Below are 22,277 nucleotides of genomic sequence, written 5' to 3'. Positions count from 1 at the left end.
CTTTGTAAGGGGAGCTTCCCCAAGTAAAATTGTAATAGCTAGATTTATCTCCCTATCGTAAGATCTAATGTTTGTCTACAACTTTGGAAAGCTTACTCACTTCCATATTCCAAAGCCCTATAACCTAATATATTGTAGGTGGAAAGAGCCCTAAAAAAATAAAAATTCTAGATGAATTTTCTTAACGTTGTGTTATTAATTTGTTATTTCCTCAAAGGGTAAATGGACGTGAAACTGATGGTATTATGACTTGACTCAAAACTCTAATGCATCAAATATGAAATTTGTAATTTCTTCATTTTGATGAATTCTAGCTAGAGTAAGTAAAGAGGTTCTTCTTTAAGATATTAACTCCATACTATACCACTTCTAATTTTTCAATCCAATTCAAAGCTCTAAGTTGCAAACCACACAATGTAATCTATGCACAATTTTCTTGAAAACTAAGCAAATGTAATCTATGCACAATTTACATGAACACTATGCAAATATAATCTATGCACAATTTCCATTCATGAAATGAGAATTATAACCATGCAAATGTAATCTATGCAAGAGAATTCTTCAAAACAAACACAAGATGATTCCAGATTAGTGAAAGAACAAGAAAAATATTTCTCTTCACTAATATAACTAAAGAACCGATCAAGTGTAAGTAAAGGAAATCGTGTGAAAATTCCAAAAGTAAAAAATAATAACACTGAAAGGCGATTAACACATAGAACAATTCAGGCGCCACCACCACCCCCCCGTGACTAAGGGGGAAATGTTTTTTCAAAAATGAAAGAAAAGACATGTAAAAATTGTTAAGAAACTGAGACAAAACTTTGAGAAATGACCAAAGGAAATCAAATTCAAAACACCCAATGAAATCCTTAAAACAAAAATGCTTGAATGAATGTTATGGAATAAATTATTAAAGTGTAATTATGATTAAACTTCAGTACTGGAATAAAAATGACTTATGTTTTCAATGTAGCACAAGAAGCACATCTCATCAAAACACTAATTCTTGAGAAACCCTATCTTTTAATCCTTGAAAATGAAAAAATCTCAAGAAAACGCCTTCATAACACCTGATCAAACACATGGAGATTGACTGGAGACATAGACAAGTGTAATAAAACCTTAAAAACAAAAATTCAGACTTTAATGAGGAAAAGCTATTTTTTCAAAAATTCTCAGAGTATGTGCAGGCAGAAAGTATAGTACATTGCGTATAAGCACTTGTGCTAAAGGTAATATGTGTAGATATGTGCTTTGTTTCTGAACATAAACCGCACAGGTCGAGAAACTTAAAGAAAAACAAAAAATTATCCAAACAAATCACAAAATCCAAAATATCATTAACTTGTCAAGACCCAAATAAAGTTATCAAAAAGGTTCGACAATAAAAAAAAGGAGATGGAAGAGAATGTGACGTTCCCCAGTATGGTTGCTAATTTGTTATGAGGACTAATCGCAAGTGCGTACACAAGCAATCTCCCTAGGTTTCCATTAAAACCTAGTAACAAGAAAACAATCAAGCTAACTCCTTCCCTGAATCTATCTTTTCTTGAATCATAAGTTAACAAGGTGAGAAAAGAAAATTCATACCTTATTATGACATGCTTGATGAATATTCCCTTTGTGCTTCAATGCAACTCCTCGATGCTTGAATCCAGACCTGCACATATGGAAACAACAAATGATCAAAGGCATATGCGGCATAAATGATTCAATAATTCAAACTAGTGATCAAGGAGACCAGTGACAAACATCATTCCAATGGAAAAATAGAAATAGCATAAACCATCCATGAAATTCATCAATTAATCCATTAAACAATGCAATGAGAAGAAGCACTTGTTTGTATTAATTTCAGAAACATAAAAAGAACTACAAAACTTGTGCCTTGATGTTCTGAAGCTCCTCCCATTGATCTCAATCCTCTCCAAGAATGATAAGCTACCCAACCTGATTTCTCCAACATAAACTTATTCTCAGTAGCCTCCCTGAACTCCCCCACCTATGGCTTGATTAATAGGCCAAAAGGAAGTAGTTTGAAATCCTTAGTCCAAGGATTAGATCCACTAAAATAGGGATGAGGGATCCTTGAAGAATGGGGATTAGCTCCATCAAAAATGAGGTTAGGCTCAAATAAACATGAGTTCGAGGCTTTTTGTTGGGAATGATCTGCCCAATAATGCTTCTAGATCTCACTTTTTATTTTTACTTTTTATTGAGTTATGTGTGCAATTTTTAGTGGCAGAGAAAGCACACATTTGCACAAGGATCAATGTCAATAACTACGTATGTGCATAAATTGACTATGAAACTATGTAGGAGACTAAAAGTAGGTTGATGGACCATGTTTCCTAGAATTTACACTTTATTTAAGGTATATAAGTTGTTGACTTCCAAGGGAGTGCTTCATGAAACTTGGATGGATGGCGAGAGATCCAATTTGATGATCATTTTTCATGGTGACAAAATGAAGTGTAACATATTGGATGCATGTTGAGATGTGGTGATTGATGGGAAATCCATAAATGGGCCAAGAGGGTTGATTTATTTGATGATCTCATGGGAGCCCATACCTGTGAGGGATAATATCTAACACCATATGGGTTGGGGATAGACTCAATCAACATCAGATATGCTAGTGGTTCCATTGTCTTGTATATTTCTTGATTAATAGCTCTTGAGGGGCTATGGGACCATATTGAGGAGGACGATTGCCTGATAATGGATTGGGATGTCGAAGTCTAGAGGGGTGTGACAAATTTGATGCATGTGGGTGTGCAACTTAGTGAGTGTGGCGGGAGTTGGGTCAGCCTTGCAAGATGCATAGAGTTATTGAGTACTAGGACTGGATGCCTACGTTGGGGAAGATGAGGTTTACGCCTTGGGGCTATGGTATAAACCGATGAGTGTTTATGCCTGGTTCTGAAAGTTGGGAAAATTAATTGAGATTTCTTGATATTTCCCTAGCAATGTGTAATGTTTGATCCCTATTGGTATACTAGTTCAGCAAAGGATGTAGGGAAAACATGATGTAATAAATAAATAATAAAACAATAAAAAGTTGAAAGATTAAGCTTGAATTTGGGACAAAGTTCCTTAAAGAGGGGTAGTATGTAATGCCCCATAATAATAATAATAATATAATAATAAATGAAAAATAAAACAATAAATAATAATGCAAGTATAATAATAGTAATTAAATAATACAAGATAATAATAGTAAATAATTATAACAATAAATAATGAAATGAAGTTCTATATATATATATATATATTTATATATATATATATTATATATATATATATATATATATATATATATATATATATATATATATATATAGTAAGAAAATAAAATAAAAAGGAATGAAATAAGAAAGAATTGAATCAAGAAAACGATTGAGTTAAGTAAAATTTAAGGAAAAGAACTAAAATTTGGCATGTTGACACATGGATTTTGTGCATGTGGATACCTTTCCAATCCCTTTCCATTTTTGGAACTATTTGTTCTATCTAGTGGCTAAAAGGGAGATGAGAAGTATTCATTCTTTCAAGAGGAGAATGTTGTGAGAGAAAGGATTCCCTAGTAGTAGTAGTTGATTCAAGGCTTGAGAGTGGCCAAATGTAGAAAGGTTATGTGTAGATGAGCCTACGGATGGGTGGAGAGTCATCCCTAAAAGCTTTGTTGCGGTCAACAAGATCTGAGTAGCATTACAACTCCAAAATCACTAGTAAGATATTTCGTCACCATAGGTAAGTATCCTTTGCTCATGGTTTTCGAAAATTTTATGCTAATTAGTTGAATCATTTGTGTGTTGATTATTAATCACATAAATTGATGTAATTAGTTGTATATTTGAATTCTAGGTCATTACATATCATTTGATGAAATAGGGTAAGATAAAAAAAATGGTTATTTTTCAACACATTCAGCGTCTTAGAGAACATATGACCCAATTTATTAAATAATTAAAGACAACTATCATCAATGTAGGTGAGCATGAAAGAGACCAAACCCATACGGCATGTTATGTGACAAAATAATTGGTAGGTGGGTATAAATTAAGCAAAGAAAAATGTTTCATTACAACCATATTCAAGATAATTATTATCATAATTACAAAGGTTACAATTCACTAAAAGAGTCACAATAGATCACCATCTCTAGAATTAATCATATCTTTCTCTCTCTCTCTCTCTCTCTCTCTCTCTCTCACACACACACACACACACACACACACACACACACACACACACACACACACATACACACATTTCTTATAGGATGAAGCCTTTACATTTATATAATTTTATATCTTGGTATGAGTTTACTTAGGCCATTTGGTTAATTTTAGTGCAGTAGAGGATATGTCCTCTATTCAATTGTTCCTTTCTTCTTCTTTCAAGAATTTTGGCCCCCACAATAAAATTATGCTCCTATTCCTAAAATGTAGTGGTTTATCCAATACTTTAAATGGTTTTCCATTCTTTGTTTGAAATGTTTTAATATTTGTTATTATATACGGCTATTTATTACATTAGGATATAATGATGGAAACGCTTGATGTACTTCACTTGTACCTGAAAATATTGATCCATTTGGTTATCCATTATGTTGATTTTTTCATGTTTTGACTACATTATTTCTAGGTTTAGTTCCTCCTTAGCTTCTATTCATAGGAACATAACCCTTTCTTCTTCAATGTCCATAAATGCTTCTCCTTATCTCTTGATACTCAACCTATTTTTTATTGTTCAATGTATATGGGTTCTCTTCTTAGTTGCAACTCTATAACGGATTCTTGCTTACTCAATTTGTTGAAATAGTGGCTCTTTGATGGCCATAAGTATTTATGTCTATAAACCATCATATTACCACCCCATATCTAGATCAATGCATATAATAGTAGATTGATGATGCAAGTTCAAACAAGAATCATGTAGCGTATCTACCAGCTCCAAATGGATCTAATTTGTACATGTTTCCTTGACTTTTGGATCTACAACTTGAAATACTAGCCATATATGTAGTAATTTCTTACATATTTCTCTTAAAAACGTTGAAATCCAAATATTATACTCATATGGCTATCTCTTTCTAAAATAGCATGTCTTAGTTGATCTAGGTGGTTATCATAGATATTTGAAATTATGAAGCTTATATTTTTGTTACCGAGTGTTTGCCTCCAATTTTATTATGCAAACTTCTATTTGTTCTACCCAAATTCTTGAAGGATAAGGCCCATGTATTTTCATGGGTTGAAATGTGATTAGATGTATGCTTTCTAATATATTTTTCATTCCTAGTGGCCTAATGTTTTGGATTAATGTTTTTAGCTAGTCATGGGCTTCCCGTATGGTTTATTCCCTCTCGATTCATACTAGATGGAACATTACATGAAATATTATTTCTTGTATATCTACCATGATGTGCTGCATAATGTCATGATTATCTTATATTCTTCTATATTGCAGCAACATAAGCAAAGTGACTAGAGATTTTATGCATTGTGGTTAGAAACATTGTGATGTATCAAGGAGGTTAAGTTTTCTATTTGTGTATTCTTCTTTTGAGTAAACATCTAATTCCCCTACTTTTTGTGCATCAATAGAATATATCAGTTTTTGGTATTAATTTTCCTCATGTTTAGGTCTTTTTGGAAGTTCCCAAATACATCTTTGTATTTCCACTTCTATTTTGGTTTTCCCCATAATTGGCACTTGCTAAGAATTCCATCACTTGTAGTGTCTCCTGGTCCTGATGATGCATTTCTTCTTTAAAAAAAAAATGATTGTTGTTAGATACTTATTGTGTTTTTTTTTCACTTGCATCTTTTGGTACCTCATGTATATGTACCTAATGAACCAGTGATTCCAACAATTTATTATGCTAATCATTTCAAAGTATCATTATGTCTTTATGTTGAGCTATCTAACTTCTAATAATTCTATGATTTTTTTCCTGGAGAGTTTAATGACATTTCAAAGGCTTCTTGTTGATTGCAGTGTGAGATTTGACAAATGTGTCTAAAGATAATTTGTGGTGGGGCTACTAATGATCAACTCTAATAACTCTATAATACCATTTGTAAACTCATTTCCTATGTAGTTATTTTTTCTTCATTTACTTTTTAAATAAAGTTTAACATCATGAATGGTGGCTAATGTGAGGTATTTAGTGGAGTCATTGACTATTAGGTTGAGTTATGACCTATGTACCACTATGCTGTGCACTTTCTAGGTCAAACCAATATATGTTTTACTAATATAGAATGAATATGGTGTAATAAATCTAGTTTTCGTGCCTAACCTTGGGTTGATTTAAAAACACACAAACAAGTAAAAATGCATGTGAAGACGCTACAAAAAGAAGGCATCTTTTGGAATGCATGATTTTTATTATAGCTATCATGACTGCAAGTTGTCCATGGTTGCTACAAAACAATGAAGTTGCAATTCTCCAAGTTTTTATAGATTCCACAACACAATGCATATAATATCCAAAATGTATTTTTTGTAGACTACCCTAGTTGCTACAAAGGTGGACAAGTGTTATAGAAACAATTTTTTATTATTACCATAATAGCAACATATGAATTTGGATGAAGACAAAATTTGGATTAGGAATATCTAACACATATCCACATTTGTCCACCAAAAATTAGCCCCACATTAATTCATTTACCCCTCAAAAAGGAAAAATGGTTGTATATGTAAGATTTCTACAACATAGCCAAATGATGTCTATTGGTAGTGAAATATATATTTTATGTCGATGATAACTATGTCCACATGTCCATGAAAAGTTTAGTATCAAATCATCCATTTTGTCCCTAAAAGGTGGGAACACAGTGAGGTATACTAGTGACAAAATAGATGGGAATATCTTGTAATTCTTCAAAGAAAAAAGTTTTCCATCTCTCCCAACAGTGTAAAAACAAATTGGGAGAGGAATGGGAATGACCATGAAAAATAAGGAAAGAAAAAATATAATGTTTAAAAGCTAAGAGTTGCAGAACATGGAAAGAAAATAATTATGGAAAGGTCATTTTTTAAGAAACAGTGTGTAGGAATTCCTAGACATTTGATGAGGGAGAGTGTAGCTCCTAGGAGATATGATAATCATATTTCACTAGTTTTTCCAGTTTTTTTGAGGTGAGGTGTGATACCTTGATGGAGGATGATTCTTGGGTAGATTTCAACACTACAACGAGTTTAGATTTGCATATCCCAAATTTGGTGGAGTTGGAGAGGAAGCAAGGCTAGTGTTGGTGAAAATACTTTCCTTGTAAAGAGGGAGTGTAAATTTCAATATTACCTAAAAAATGTTTACACCTTTCTTATGGGTGATTCATGTGATGTGGAGTTCACAAAGTGTGGGTAGCCCATAGTCGACCAAAATGAACATACACGTTAGAGTTAGCTTATTCATTAAGTGCCATGTCTTGAGTTGGTTTGTATGTGGCATACTTATTTGGAGTGATGTGTCATGTCCCCAAGGAGACCCATATACATTAAGGTCCACTGTGGACACCTAAAGTGTATGGAACCAATGCCAATTTTCCTAATTGGTTTATCACAAGGAAATAATAATGAAAAATTACATTAAAAACCAAGTTCTAAAGGGTATCTTACTAGTTTTCACAAGAAAAAAGACCCAAAAACATTAACAAAAAAAAGACTGATTTTTGCACCCTACAGACATTTTTTGTGCACTCTACAAGGGATGTCATGGGTGACTAGTGGCAATAGGAGTGACCACATATGTGAGATAGTGCCTCTAATTCCTATGAGGGTGTGATCGGTCACTCTATGTGGCAATTACCGTGATTGTAAAGTGACGCAAATTTTGACCATATGTGAAATCATAGAAAATTGAAAAAACAAGAAAAATTAGAGAGGCAACAAAAAGCACCCAAATTACTCAAATATGCTAAGACCAATCTTAAGGATGCTGACCAGATGCAGTATCAAGGCTAGGTGGGGCCAAGTACTCCACTACTAATTTTTCGAATATATATTATCCAAGTCAGCACCCTAGACTTTTTATTTATGTGTGTGTAAATTTAATGCAATATAAAAAATTGTTTTAAAATCTCTACTTTTATTGTAAATTATTAAAGCAAACTAGACTATGATTATCTAAAAAAAAATTGCAAAAATGTTAGAAGTAAAAGTAATCTGTTATTTTTCTTCTATGTTTAGTAGAAAAATTAGCTACATATAATATAAAATTAGTTAAAACGTAACTATTGTTACAGGTCATGTTTATGATAAAATTTTGAGGCAAATTATATATATATCTTATCTATATATATATATATATATATATATATATATATATATATATATATATATATATATATATATATATATATATATATATATATATATATATATATATATATATATATAGATATAGATATATATATATATAGATATATATATATATATATAGAGAGAGAGAGAGAGACTCATATGTGTAATCCAAGAGTAATCCATATTGTGATTATATTGAATATGAAACCCTACACTGATATGATAACTTTGTGTATCGAGAAAGCAAGAAATAGTATGTATATAAAGAATTACGTACATACACCGACATATGAGTACATATAATATAATAGTATGAAATCGATATAAGATAAGGAAATTGTCTCCTTGTGGACATTACTAGCCGAGATTTAAAACAAAATACAACAGAGAAAACATATCTTTCATAAAATAGAATGGACTAGAAATAGATGGTATATATATATATATAAACTCAAATGTATAATTCAATAGCAATTCATATTGTGAAGATGTCGAATATGAAACTCTACACTGATATGCTAACATTGTATATCAAGAAAGTAAGGAACAATATGTATATAATAATTATTTACATAGGAATTTAGACTTCTGTGATCCATAATATGTTAGATAATCTTCGGCATAATCACATAATCAATCTTGTGTCGACGCGTTTCGAACCAACCAGTGTGGTTCATCGTCAGGACAAGTTGAGGAACTAATCTGGCTTAGCGTGAATAAATAGCGTGTGCAGAGACTCCAACGGCTATAATGCTAACGGCTACTTTTGACCGAATGAACTTGGTCAAACCACCAACCTCGGTAATAGGTATAATATTATTATTATCCAAAAATCAAATTCCGTTGGTCATTATATATAGTAATTAATCTATATTTAATTCCTATAAAATACAAGAACTAATCTATATTTAAATAGGATGGTCATTATATTTTGTAACATATATTAATAAAACTATAATTAATTATTATAAATTACTAGTAAAGGTAATACTCCTAGTTATTTATAGAATCTAGTTATGTTAGGTAATTGTGTAATAATTAATCTATATTATAAAATATAAGTATTAATCCTCATTTAATTAAGATGGTCCTTAATCCCATAATTTAATTATTAAAAAATACAAGTAGAGGTAATCGCTCATATATACTTTTAGAATCTAGTTATGTTAGGTAATAGATTAATGATTATTTAGGTAATTTAAATATATTGGTCCAATAAAATAATAAGTTATATATATTTTTCAAATAATCAATTTATTAATAAATTAAATTAGAATGTAAACCATTAATCATCCTAGAATTTTGTTATAGTATAACCAATAATATCGTTATTGGTGAGACTGGTCGCTCTATTAATCAGCGGATTAGCGAGCATTCGGCGGACTTAAGGCATGGGAGGACCAAGTCCTCAGCCCTGGCTGAGCATGCGGGGAAAAACTATGCATCATGTATGTATAGAGGAGGCTCAGGTCATTGCCAAAATTGCGCAGTTTCACCATCGCAAATTTAGAGAGGCCCTAGAGATTGAGAAAAGGCCAAACAACCTTAATAGGGATGATGGCTGGAAGATTAGCAGTTGTTGGGTCCCGGCCTTGTCCTCCTAGCCCCCTCAACCATAGAAATTACCCTTTGGCAACCGTATAAGTATTATTGACATTATTAACTTGAGTAAAATTTTGGAATAAATAATTATGTATTAAGATTTGATGTTTATTAGACCTTTAAGATAGATTATGATTAGTATAGTAGTAAACTTTCTTCCATATATTATAGTAAGCTCCTATAGGTAATAGTAATTTGACCTAAGGTCTGGGTTAATTTACAATAAATATAGTTCTAATTGATGATATAACGATATTATTGGTTATACTATAACAAAATTCTAGGATGATTAATGGTTTACATTCTAATTTAATTTATTAATAAATTGATTATTTGAAAAATATATATAACTTATTATTTTATTGGACCAATATATTTAAATTACCTAAATAATCATTAATCTATTACCTAACATAACTAGATTCTAAAAGTATATATGAGCGATTACCTCTACTTGTATTTTTTAATAATTAAATTATGGGATTAAGGACCATCTTAATTAAATGAGGATTAATACTTATATTTTATAATATAGATTAATTATTACACAATTACCTAACATAACTAGATTCTATAAATAACTAGGAGTATTACCTTTACTAGTAATTTATAATAATTAATTATAGTTTTATTAATATATGTTACAAAATATAATGACCATCCTATTTAAATATAGATTAGTTCTTGTATTTTATAGGAATTAAATATAGATTAATTACTATATATAATGACCAACGGAATTTGATTTTTGGATAATAATAATATTATACCTATTACCGAGGTTGGTGGTTTGACCAAGTTCATTCGGTCAAAAGTAGCCGTTAGCATTATAGCCGTTGGAGTCTCTGCACACGCTATTTATTCACGCTAAGCCAGATTAGTTCCTCAACTTGTCCTGACGATGAACCACACTGGTTGGTTCGAAACGCGTCGACACAAGATTGATTATGTGATTATGCCGAAGATTATCTAACAAATTATTTACATAATTGACATCTAAGTACAAAAAATATAATAGCCTGGAATCGATATAAGATAAGGAAATTATTTTCTCTTGTACATTACTAGCCAAGATTTAAAAAAAATACAACAGAGAAACTATACCTTTCATAAAACGGAATGGACTAGAAATATACAATAATTGTTATTTTCATGTAGAAAAATAAAATGAATATTCATGAACTTCATCAAAATAGAAGAGAAGATAAAGTGACAATTTAGTCATTTAATGTAAATTCAAAATTGTACAAAGATAAAGTATCCATATATGTACAAATATAGCAGGTTGATAATTGTAAACAATTCTCAGATAAATAGTGCATAAGTAAGAAGGAAAACTTAATAATATAAATGGAAATAATATTTTTCCATAGAAAGTTATTATTAGAGAAGAGGCTCAAAGCCTTTGAACTCATTCCAAATTCAAGAAGCGTAATCAATTTGAGAAACATGTAGTAGAAATTTTACACAATGAACAATCCAAAATTATATAGTCTGAAAACTTGACTTTGAGCATAGTAGATTATACCCAGGTAGAATGAGAAGCCAAGGGTTTGGAACCTCCAATGTAAGGAAAACATGATCAAATGTTCAATCAATTATAGAAGGAATCAAAAAACTTTGAAACATCGAAGGAAAATACATTATGTCTAGATACAGAATTATCACCTAGAAATTGTAAATATAGCAACAATAATTAAAACCGAGAAATAAGATAGAGATTGTAAAAAGAAAATTAATATTGTCAGGCCAGCGGGTAACTTCCGAATTGAATTGTGTTTTTCATTGAGTTGGAACATGGATATATACATGGGGATGGAGATTAATGGGTTTCATCTCCCAATGTCTCTTCATCTTCCTATTCTCTTTATTTTGGTACTTATAATATTTACATGGATTTTCCTAATCCCAAAGATTAGGTGTCAAAATCCCCCCCCCCCCCGCCTTAATCTGAAGGGATGTTAGTGAGTCCAAGCATCATTCTGAATCTTTCAAACTTTTATCTTCCAAGCACTTTGGTGAATATGTTTGTAATAGGTGCATTTGTGGAACAATGGCGTAGGTGGATTGTCTTCGCCTCAACATGATATCAAATCAAATGATATTTTGTATTGATATGCTTTGATCGACCATGGAATTTTGGGTTCTTGGCCAACGTTATTGAAGAAGTGTTGTCAATCAATAGAGGAGTTGAATGCACTTGTTTTTGCTGCAAATCTTCCATAATTTTCCTAAGCCAAAAAATTTCCTTTGCTGCTTCAGCTGCTGCCACATATTCTGCCTCAGTTGAGGAATCCGTTGGAACTGATTGTTTGCATGACCTCCAAGAGACATATCCTGATCCAAGACTCATAACATAACCTGAAGTACATACCCCAGTTTCTTTATCTCCATCAAAGTCTGAATCGAAGTATCTAATCAAGCTGAATTCACCCACCTATGTATACTTAAGTCCAAAGTATTGAGTTCCCTTCAAGTAATTTAAAACTCTTTTTGCAGTAGACCAATGACCCTCACAAGGCTTTTGGATAAACCTAGAGAGGATTCCAACAAAAAATGAAATGTATGGTCTGGTAGTAGTCAAGAATTTGAGACTTCCTATGAGTCGTCTATACTGCGTTGCATCCTTAAATTCATTTACTTTAGTGGAAGTGAGGCCATACAAGGATTTTACAAGCTTGCATACTTTGTGTTCCTGACCCTTCACAATAAATGCTTCTCGTTGGGAAATAAAAACATTTTCTTTCAGATCTCCATTCAAGAAAGTCTTTTTTACATCCATTTGATGGAATTTCAAAACATTTTGTGTTTCCAAGGCAAAGAGTGTCTGGATGGTAGCCCATTTTGTTGTGGGCGAAAAAAAATCCTCATAGTTGACCCCTTCATTCTCTGTAAAAAAAATTCCACAAGCTTGCCTTTGTGCTTATCAAGTGAGCCATCTTATTTATACTTGTTCTTGAATACCCACTTGCAGCCTATTGGTTTTTTATGGCCTAAATCTACCTCAGGCTAAGAAAGGCAGGTCTAGGGTAACATCAAACCACTCTCAACCTGGTAGCTAGCCCTACCAAGTCGGGAGAGGGCTCTCTCCTTGTCAATCTCAAGAAAATATAGCAAATGAGACTTGAGATGACTAATGTGAAGACTAATTTTAGGCTAGGTGTATGCTTAGAGGAGTTTGATTGAGTTTTATGTTGGTTTGCTGGATCAAAAGTGAAAGGCATTTTTGGGTTCGGGGAATGGACTCAGTCTTGTAGAGGTTTCTGTGGGGCGAGGTAGGAAAATGCTTTAGTACTTTGAAATTAAGTGAAATGGAGAGTCTTAAGACTGGTGAGGAGTTGGAGAGGTTATGAAAGTGACACGAGTCCTCTTCAAATAGTGGAAAACATGTAAAGCTAAACAAAACCTAGGTAGAGCACTGCAACATCAATGACTTCTACCTTTATCCTTAATTCATTTAGTTAAGCAGAAAAGAGAGAGATAATGATACACATAAACACATGATAACTTGAATCACAGAAGGAAAAACAATACTAAATCACCTTGCCACAAGAATCCCACCAAATGCTACAAACCCTGGTCTATTTCCTTGCCAAACTACAGAGATGAATGTACAATAATGCTCAAAGCATTCACAAGAGTCCAACCTTGACAAATGACTAAGAAAGTACAAGATATAGGCAAAAAACCACCCATGCTAGCCTTTAGGGGTCGAATCCATGAGTCTAGGAGCTGTTTCAACAAGATCTAAAGTAGGAACTGAAAAATAGGTAGTGGAACAGCTTGCCTCTAAAACTATGGAAACTGATTCATTCAGTTCAAAATCACCTATACATGATGTATCTACCTCCTTGAGTCAATTTTCATCATTTTTACATAAAAGTACAATTATTTACATCAATTTACATCATGAGTTTGACCATGAGAGATAAAAAGTCAAAATGAGAAAAAACTAGGTGAAAATTTTGAGTTTTGAGCAAAATTGAGCAAATTGTGCCTGATGCGCAGCGCCATCTGCCTGATGCACAACACCTTTTCCCAGCTAAATTTGGAGGCCTTCCCCTTCACCAAATTTTCTCCAAGTTGGCTTGTTGGAAAGGACTATCTATATTTTCTAGGACAAGTTGAAGTTTTGAATTTGGTGTCCATTTTCCCCTCCAAAAATCAGTTCTCCGAACACTGCTTCCTGTGGGTCCAAAAAGTGGCAGAAAGGGCAATTTTGAGGTGTTTTTTGCCCTTTTGGTGACCAAAAACTCCTCCAAAATTCATTAAATTTTTTGGGTTTTAGTAATTTTTTATGGGGAATCCAAAAATTCAAGCCATTTTACAAAATTCCCAACCATCTCAATGCGCAACACCAGTGGCTCTGCGCATCAGAGGAAATTTCCTGTGTTTTGCAAAAATGTGATGTATAGCGCCCTTTTGCAGACCGATTTTGGAGGCCTTCCTGGTGTCAAAATTGGGTGTAGGATAGCTCATTGGAAATATTATTGAGTCTACTTTCCAAAACATCTTGAATTTTTCAATTTGGAGTTCATTTTCACTGTAAAATGTCAAATCTCCTAAGACTGGTCAAAATGTGCAAAATGAGGTTGCCTAAATGCAGAGTGCTATTGCAGTCAACTTTTGAAGGTCTTCCTCAACTCCCAATTGAGCTCATGATAGCTCATTTAAAATATCTTCATGTATAGTTATCATTTCACTCATAAAACAAGTAATTTGGCCAACCAAGGTAGAAGAAAACTTGATTTTCCCAAGGTCACTCCAGAGGTGCAACAATTCTCCTGAGGCAACTATATTTTTTACATTTCTATAAAACCATGACGCCTGTGTAAAAAGTGAAGGATTTTTCTCTTCCTTGGCCTATGGTGGTAAAATACCTCTCTCATGTTTTCCAAATTCATTTTTCCTTACTCAGAAACATCATTTGAGTAAAACCTATCTCGATGTGTGGAACAGGGGATTTGTCGAAATGAAGTGAAATGAAGGGGATAAGGGGCTTCTAAATTCTTGAGAAAGTTTGGGAAGTAGGGAGGGATGTTATGAAATAGGGGGAAGTTGAATTGCAAAGGTTGAGTGAGGGGAAGGGGTCCAAAAGGTCAAAACACAGGCCTAGTCTAGAAAATTTTCAAATTGTAGCAATAAACTAGGGTTTGTGGAAAAATGATGAATTTGAGGGATATGAGTGATGGGAAGCATTTAAGAAGGTATATTAAAGATAGGGGAAGGTGTATGAAAATTAGGACACAATTTTTGTTTATTATTTGGCCAGCCAAGAAAAATTACCTTCAAAACCCTAGGAGAGGGAAATGGGCCTTCCACAAGTACAACTGAAGTACGAACAAGGTGTAAAATGACCCATGGGAACCTGAAATGATGATGAAAAATCTATGAATGATGGTACACTCAGCTGAATGGTGACATGGACCGACATTTGGACAACTTTGAAAGGAGTGAAAACAAACCCTAGACCTAATACCTAGTTACCAAATTTTACTTGAAGACTCAATGAAATGACAAAATTTGACTTTGACATCCAAAAACCACTTTGTAAGGGCATATTTGATCATTGATGGAAGGCTTCAAAGGCTGACACTAATAGGTTTGGCTCCCAATGGAGGATCAACCAACTTCAAGATGTCATTCTTTATCAAGGCATCATATTCTTTCTACATCGCTTCTTTCCATTCATTGTGAGAAGCGGATTATTTGAAGGAAGTTGGTTCAAAATATATAGACAAATCTGTTCACAGTCATAAGAAACATCCATATCAACAGGTGAATCAGAATCATCTACGCCACCTCCATTTTGTATGGTTGAGCTTTTTGTTCTTGTCTTTCCAATCTCATTAGGACGAACACCTTCAAGTGTCTTTGTCAGCCATTTTGGAGGACCTTTCTAACATGGCCCAAGCTACTCAGTTGACTGAGATGGGGCTGAATCAAAATTTAGTCTCCCAATTCTATCAAGAACATTACTCAAAGTGTCATCAGTGGTTGTAGCTTCATGTGGGGGAGAGAGTTATTTAGAAGAAGATTCCACAGATTGATCTAGTATAGGAATCCCTTGTTCAAGATGTGGAATCTCATTATCAAATTCTCGAAAATACTTTTCATATACGAATCTATCCAAGTGATCAAGCTACCACTCAAAAACATTGTTAGTCTTGGAAGATTCAAGAAATATCACATCTCTAGATATTATAAACTTCTTATTAACTTCATCATGGAGATTATATTATTTGGAGGTATTTGTTTACCCCAAGAAGATACACTTGCAACTCCTTGCACCGAGTTTTTTTCTTTGTTCCTTAAGTATAAAGGCATAACAGGTGGAACCAAAAACCTTGAGATGCCTCACTAAAGGAATGTGGCATTATACGGACACCTATTCTTTAAATACACAGCACATAGAATTGCGTCATCCCAAAACATCAGTTCAAAATTCTTGAAAAACATCATGGAACGTACCATATTTAAGATTTTCATGTTCATTCATTCAAATATTATGTTCTGTTGGAGATTATAAGGCACCTTCGTTTGATGTTTGATCCCATGCTCACGAAGATAGTTTTCAAATTCATTTGAAGTGTATTCTTTTCCATTATCAGTGTGAATATATCCAATACGAGATTGTGAATCATTTTCAATCTATGCATGAAATTTCTTGAATGTTTCAAAAGATTCAAATTTTTTCTTCAATAAATAAACCCAACACATTCTGATGTATTCATCAATAAATGTCATCATATATTTATTACCATTTGCAGAAGGAATAGAAATTGGGCCACATAAATATGAATGAAAAAGATCAAGTTTTCTATGTGCTCTAGAATGAGAATCATGAAAATATTGTTTGTTATTCTTTCCTAAGGTACAAGCATCACATTGCTTAAGTTTCCCAGGAATTGTAGGAAAACCAATAACACCATTATTCTTCAACAGACGAAGGTTGTCACAGTTTAAGTTTCTAAATCTAGCATTCCATAAAATACTTGATGTAAATGTACCTTCATCATAGTGAGAACTGTATGAGAATTTTTTTCTACAAGCAAAGGTTCCTTGCAGCTTTAGAATTCTTCGTTCTTATATCCTTGTCATGACAAGTGAGTGATATGATTCTTTTCATACCTCGACCTTGCCATCAAATATATGAATGGAGTGTCATTGATGTTAGATGTGGACCAAAGACAACAAGTTTCTCCTCATCTCCAGGAGGTATAGAACATCATGTAGAAGAAATTCTGGAAGACTAGGCAATTTGAGCCTGATGGTGCTAAGCTTTGATGGCTTGAGTTTTGACTTCTCTACAAAGTATACTTCTCCATCAACATTTTCAGTGAATTCTTCAAAGAAATCTCTCCGGAAATTCATGTGGAAAGTTGCTCCTAAATCAAGAAACCAATCATCCTTCCATGAGGCAAGTGAAGCATTGAATAGGTCTTCAGTTACTCCAATGTTTCAATGTACCACAACATAATGAGTAGATTCAGGTGCTTTACCTTTCCCTTTCTCAGTTGTTTTACCTTTTCCTTCATTTCTTTCCTACTCAATTATGTCCCAAGGAAACTTACAAGTGGAAGCATCATGTCCATATCTATTTCATCATATGTAATGAAGATCATGCTTTTAACCTTGGAATTGTCTGCCACCCTACCTCTAAAATTCATCCTTCTTCTTCCTCTTTGGCCACCTATTCCTCTAGAAGAATATTGTGCATGATTCTTATCCTTCTGTGCAAGGCACACAACTTCTTCAGTAGACTAAGGAGTTTCCTTATTCCCAAAATCCTTCTCTCTTTCAACAAACTTCTTCTCAAGGGAGTCAAAGGTAACATTTGTAAAGTTGCCACTTGCTTGCAAGGAATCAAGATAATGTGAGTAAGTGGGATATAGTGCCTTGACATAATCTATGATAGGAACATATATTTCAACACTAGTGGATTTTATGTCATGCATAATCGATCTTACCTCTGATGATAAGGAAATAGGGTCATCATTTTTCAACTCAAGACTGAACAACTTAATCATCAATTGAACAACTTCAGGTTCATAATGTGGGTCATACAATTCCTTCAACTTATTTAAGTCTTCAAAAACATTTTAAAATGGAGAAATATTGCGACTCGCCTCTTCATTTACTGACGTTGCAATCAAAGCATAGATCTTGTTGTTCTCGTTTTCCCAAATTGCAAACTCCTTATTTGAAGTGGGCTTTTTAGGTGCATTGTTTCCTTCTCCTTCACAAACCCTTTTCCACAACTCATTGAAAATGAGGGCATGTTTTATCTTCTAGGACCACTCAAATTAGTTCTTCTTTATAGTGAGAACTACTCCCACTATGGATATTAGTGAATGCATCATATAGTCCAGTTTGGCCTCAAAAAATTCCAATGGTTGCAAAATAAGTTTGATGCATTTGTAATAAAATTCAGTGGCTATGTCTACTTCATTAGTATACCTACATCACATATATAATTCATATGGCATACCAACCATTCATGCTTTCGACCTTAAAAAGTATGTATACTCCTCATATATAATATACCACAACCTCTATCTTTTTTTTTTATTCATGAATCATATTCAAAAGTCCATTAAAAAAAACTTCAACTCAAACTTTACGCCATTATATAATCACCAAACAAAGACTTCATATGGCCTTCACGAAGTTTACCCAACATATAAAACATAATTACCATGCCCAATTCAAAACATATTATGGTTTCATACCATGCCATTTAATGCAGAGATACCATAGCCTCTGTTTTTGATACCACGAGCAAGAACTACCAATGCTCAAATCAACATAGGGTTTGAATTTAAAAATCACGGAGACAACAAATAGGGGTAGCATTCCAATGAACTAGCTGGCATAGCTCTTGAAGACTGTGAACACATTCTACACAATGAATTATTTCAACTTGTTCCCATAGATGACCAAGCCCATAATTTTCAACGCACAACCCAAGCAATGTTGGAACAAAATAGTCATATTTTATTGCAACATTTAAATCCGCATATAAACTATGAATGTACAGAGAGGAAGGAAACTCAACTTCTCCTAACTTGGAAATGCACCAGCAAAGAGAATGACTTGCAATTTTAATGCACAGCTAGCATGGTCTCCATGGACATTTCAACGCACAGTCAGGCACATAGAAAAACTCAACACACAATCTAAGCAATTGATCTTCATTGTAGCATTTGACTTCAATCCATAGGGCTATATTAGCTCATGGATTCCATTAGTTCGAGTGACAGGTTTTAAAGTTAGACCAGCGATCACTCTCCATGAAAAGGCAGAACAAACCATGAATTCAATGCTCCATTCCCAATAAACATCCCTTCATTCCTTGATGTTATGTAAAATATTAGTAGATTATTTAATTAGTTAATTTTAGGTTTAATTAGATGAAAGGGCACGATCATAGGATCATGCCCTTTCCCAAAGGGTGCCCATGGCGGTATATAAGCCAGGAACCCCATTGTAAATAATCATCATCTGTCTATTCTTCTTTTAATAAAATATTTATACAAATAAATCTGTTTATCAAAACGTTTCTACTTCATTGGTATCAGAGCGCGTTCTCTCCTCAGACTATATTCATCAGCTACCAATTGCGATTCCCATACGCACACGCCCTTCCATCCGCTGCTCTCCACACCTGTCCACAACCACCGTCAGCGTCTATTCCTCTACACCCACCGTCACCCGATCCCTTTGCTATTTCCGTCCGACTACCAGCGTCGTTCCACCCTATCCGTGTCCATATACATTATTGTGCCACTGCCTCGGATCTGGGTGTGCTTTCTGCACCGTGTCCATCAACTATCTATTGCGTCCAACTATCGGTTATCCAATTCGCCACAACGTTGTGTTCCCCATTCCATTGTGGTGGCTCTGCAGTGATTTCCGCTTGAGATCTTCTATTAAATGGTTCGCTAAAAATGTTAATTGCTGTCGGAGGTGACCCCACCAGTAGACGTGATGGTTAGCAAAGAGTTAAATTAGTTATAACGTGAGATATACATAACGTTGTATAACACTAATTTATATATATATATATATATATAATATATATATATATATATATATAATATATATATATATATATATATATATATATATATATATATATATATATATATATAATATATATATTAATTTATTTTAATTAATTCAAAAAAAATTATGTCTTATAATTAAATTGATTAATTTAATTTAATTATTTAAAAAAAAAATTAAGCTGGCAGATAAATACACGCCCCCGCAAACCCGCTCAATGTCGACAATGGCAATGGCGGATTTCCAAAAAGAATTGTTCGACTCGAAGCATAAGATACATAGCAACCACGATGAGGTCAGTAAAATATTAGATGAATTGCAGATCAAGCTTGAGAGGCAGGCTGACAATATAAAAAATCAGGCTGACAAAATAAAAAATCTTCAAGATACGACAGATCAAATAGAAATAAAGATGGAAAATCAACATGTTCAAACTGAAGTAAACATCAGAGATGCCTTAACAATGCCGGAACTTCTGTGTAAAAGGATGAATTATACACCCGAACAACTATTAAAATAAAATCAAGAAAATCAAGAACACATCTCATCAGATTCAACAAAGTCAACAGACTCTCATGAAAAAGTTGAATCCCCAAGATCAGCGACACCCCACCAAGAAGTGAGTAATGCTACTCTTACCAACAAGCAACTCTGGGATACCTTTACCAATCAACACCCTTTTTTCGCTCAACCATTAACGACATATCAACGAAGGGAAAAAGTCGAGATGCCTAAATTCGACGGAAATGAAAAAAACAATTTTGCATGGATAAATAAAGCAGAAGAATACTATGAGATATATGACATCAATGATGATGACAAAAAGCTCAGGCACGCATCCATGAAAATGGAAGGCGAAGCATATAATTGGTATATGTGGAAAAAAAAGACAACACGCATCATTAGCTAGAGAAAATTTAAAGATGCATTCTTTAAAAGATTCCAAGGTGTAAGAGAAGAAGAGTTCTTTTCAAAACTCATCAAGTTACGACAAAAAGGAAGTGTGGATGAATACACTCAAGAATGGGAGACCTTAGTAACATGAGTACCTGGGTTATCAGAATCTCGTCTAATTCAATCATACGTCTCGGGACTCAAAACCCATTTACAAGAAGAACTTGAGATGCATGACATTACATCAATAGATGTAGCAAGACGAAAAGCAAAAACAGCCGAAAAGAAATCCAAACCAATATTTTGGTCAAAAGCATAAAAAACATATTCAAGACGAAGGATACCCCAATATGTGGACTCAAATAATACGAGATATGTTCCACCACATCATCGTGAAGATGAAAAATATATTTGGAAATGCAAAGGATAAAAGAGGGTAAATGTAAACGTTGTGGTGAGAAGTGGGACCCCAAACATAGATGTGCCAAAGGAAAAGAACCAAAGAACCTATATAATTGTGAAGAAACCAATGATTCAAATAGTGAAGATTATGACATAGAAGAAACAGAAGATTCCCCAGAATTCTCACCAGAATTAGATGATGGAAGTATTCCACAAGTGTCATTATCAGCTATGACAGGTATATCACAACCTCAGACCTTAAAGTTAAAAGGACACATAAAGAAGAACAACGTAGTGGTTCTCATCGACTCTAGTAGCACACACAATTTTTTAGATTCAACCGTGGCAAAGAGACTCAATATTTTTTCATTTCCCTTACCAAACATGAAAGTGATGGTAGCTAACAGTAAGAAGATTGAAAAGGTGGGGAAATGCCATAAGGTCAATTTGTATATTCAAGACTTTAATTTAGAGTCTTCGTTCTTCACGGTACTGTTAGGAGGAGTAGATGTAGTCTTACATATCCAATGGCTACGAACTTTAGGTACTTATGCCGCCAACCATCAAGTACAATTTATAAAATTCAAATGGGGTGGTCAGAAATACAAATTACATGGATTCCAAGCACCAGAGAATCAAATTGTATCATCATCTCAGATGATGAAGATAAGTCAAAAAGGAGCACCCGCTTATGTAGTACAATGTCACCAGTTAGAAATGTTATCTACAAATATGACCAGTGAAGAGTCACCAGAGATACAAGATCTAATTTGGAATCATGAAAAAGTAATTCAAGACCTACCTATGAAGATGCCGCCTAATAGGGAAATTGAGCATACAATAGAAGTCAAGGCAAGATTAGACCTCGTAAACATCAAGCCATACCGATATCCACATCACTAAAAAACGGAAATTGAGAGATTAATCCAAGACCTTTTAATGTGTGGGACCTTGATCATCTTGGAATACCTGATCAAGTGTAAGGA

At 33.6% G+C, this 22,277-nt stretch overlaps 1 pseudogene; it reads right to left on the bottom strand.

Annotated features, from left to right (window-relative positions):
• LOC149238880 (tropinone reductase-like 3 pseudogene) overlaps nucleotides 1-22,277 on the bottom strand; it is a 134,925-nt pseudogene that overhangs the window by 9,915 nt on the left and 102,733 nt on the right.

This window comes from Pinus tabuliformis, chromosome 8, assembly GCF_031772625.1.
Source record: "Pinus tabuliformis cultivar Carrire ecotype Pingquan chromosome 8, CPIR1, whole genome shotgun sequence".
Lineage (NCBI taxonomy): Eukaryota > Viridiplantae > Streptophyta > Pinopsida > Pinales > Pinaceae > Pinus > Pinus tabuliformis.
This window is presented reverse-complemented; position numbering and strand designations above follow the sequence as displayed.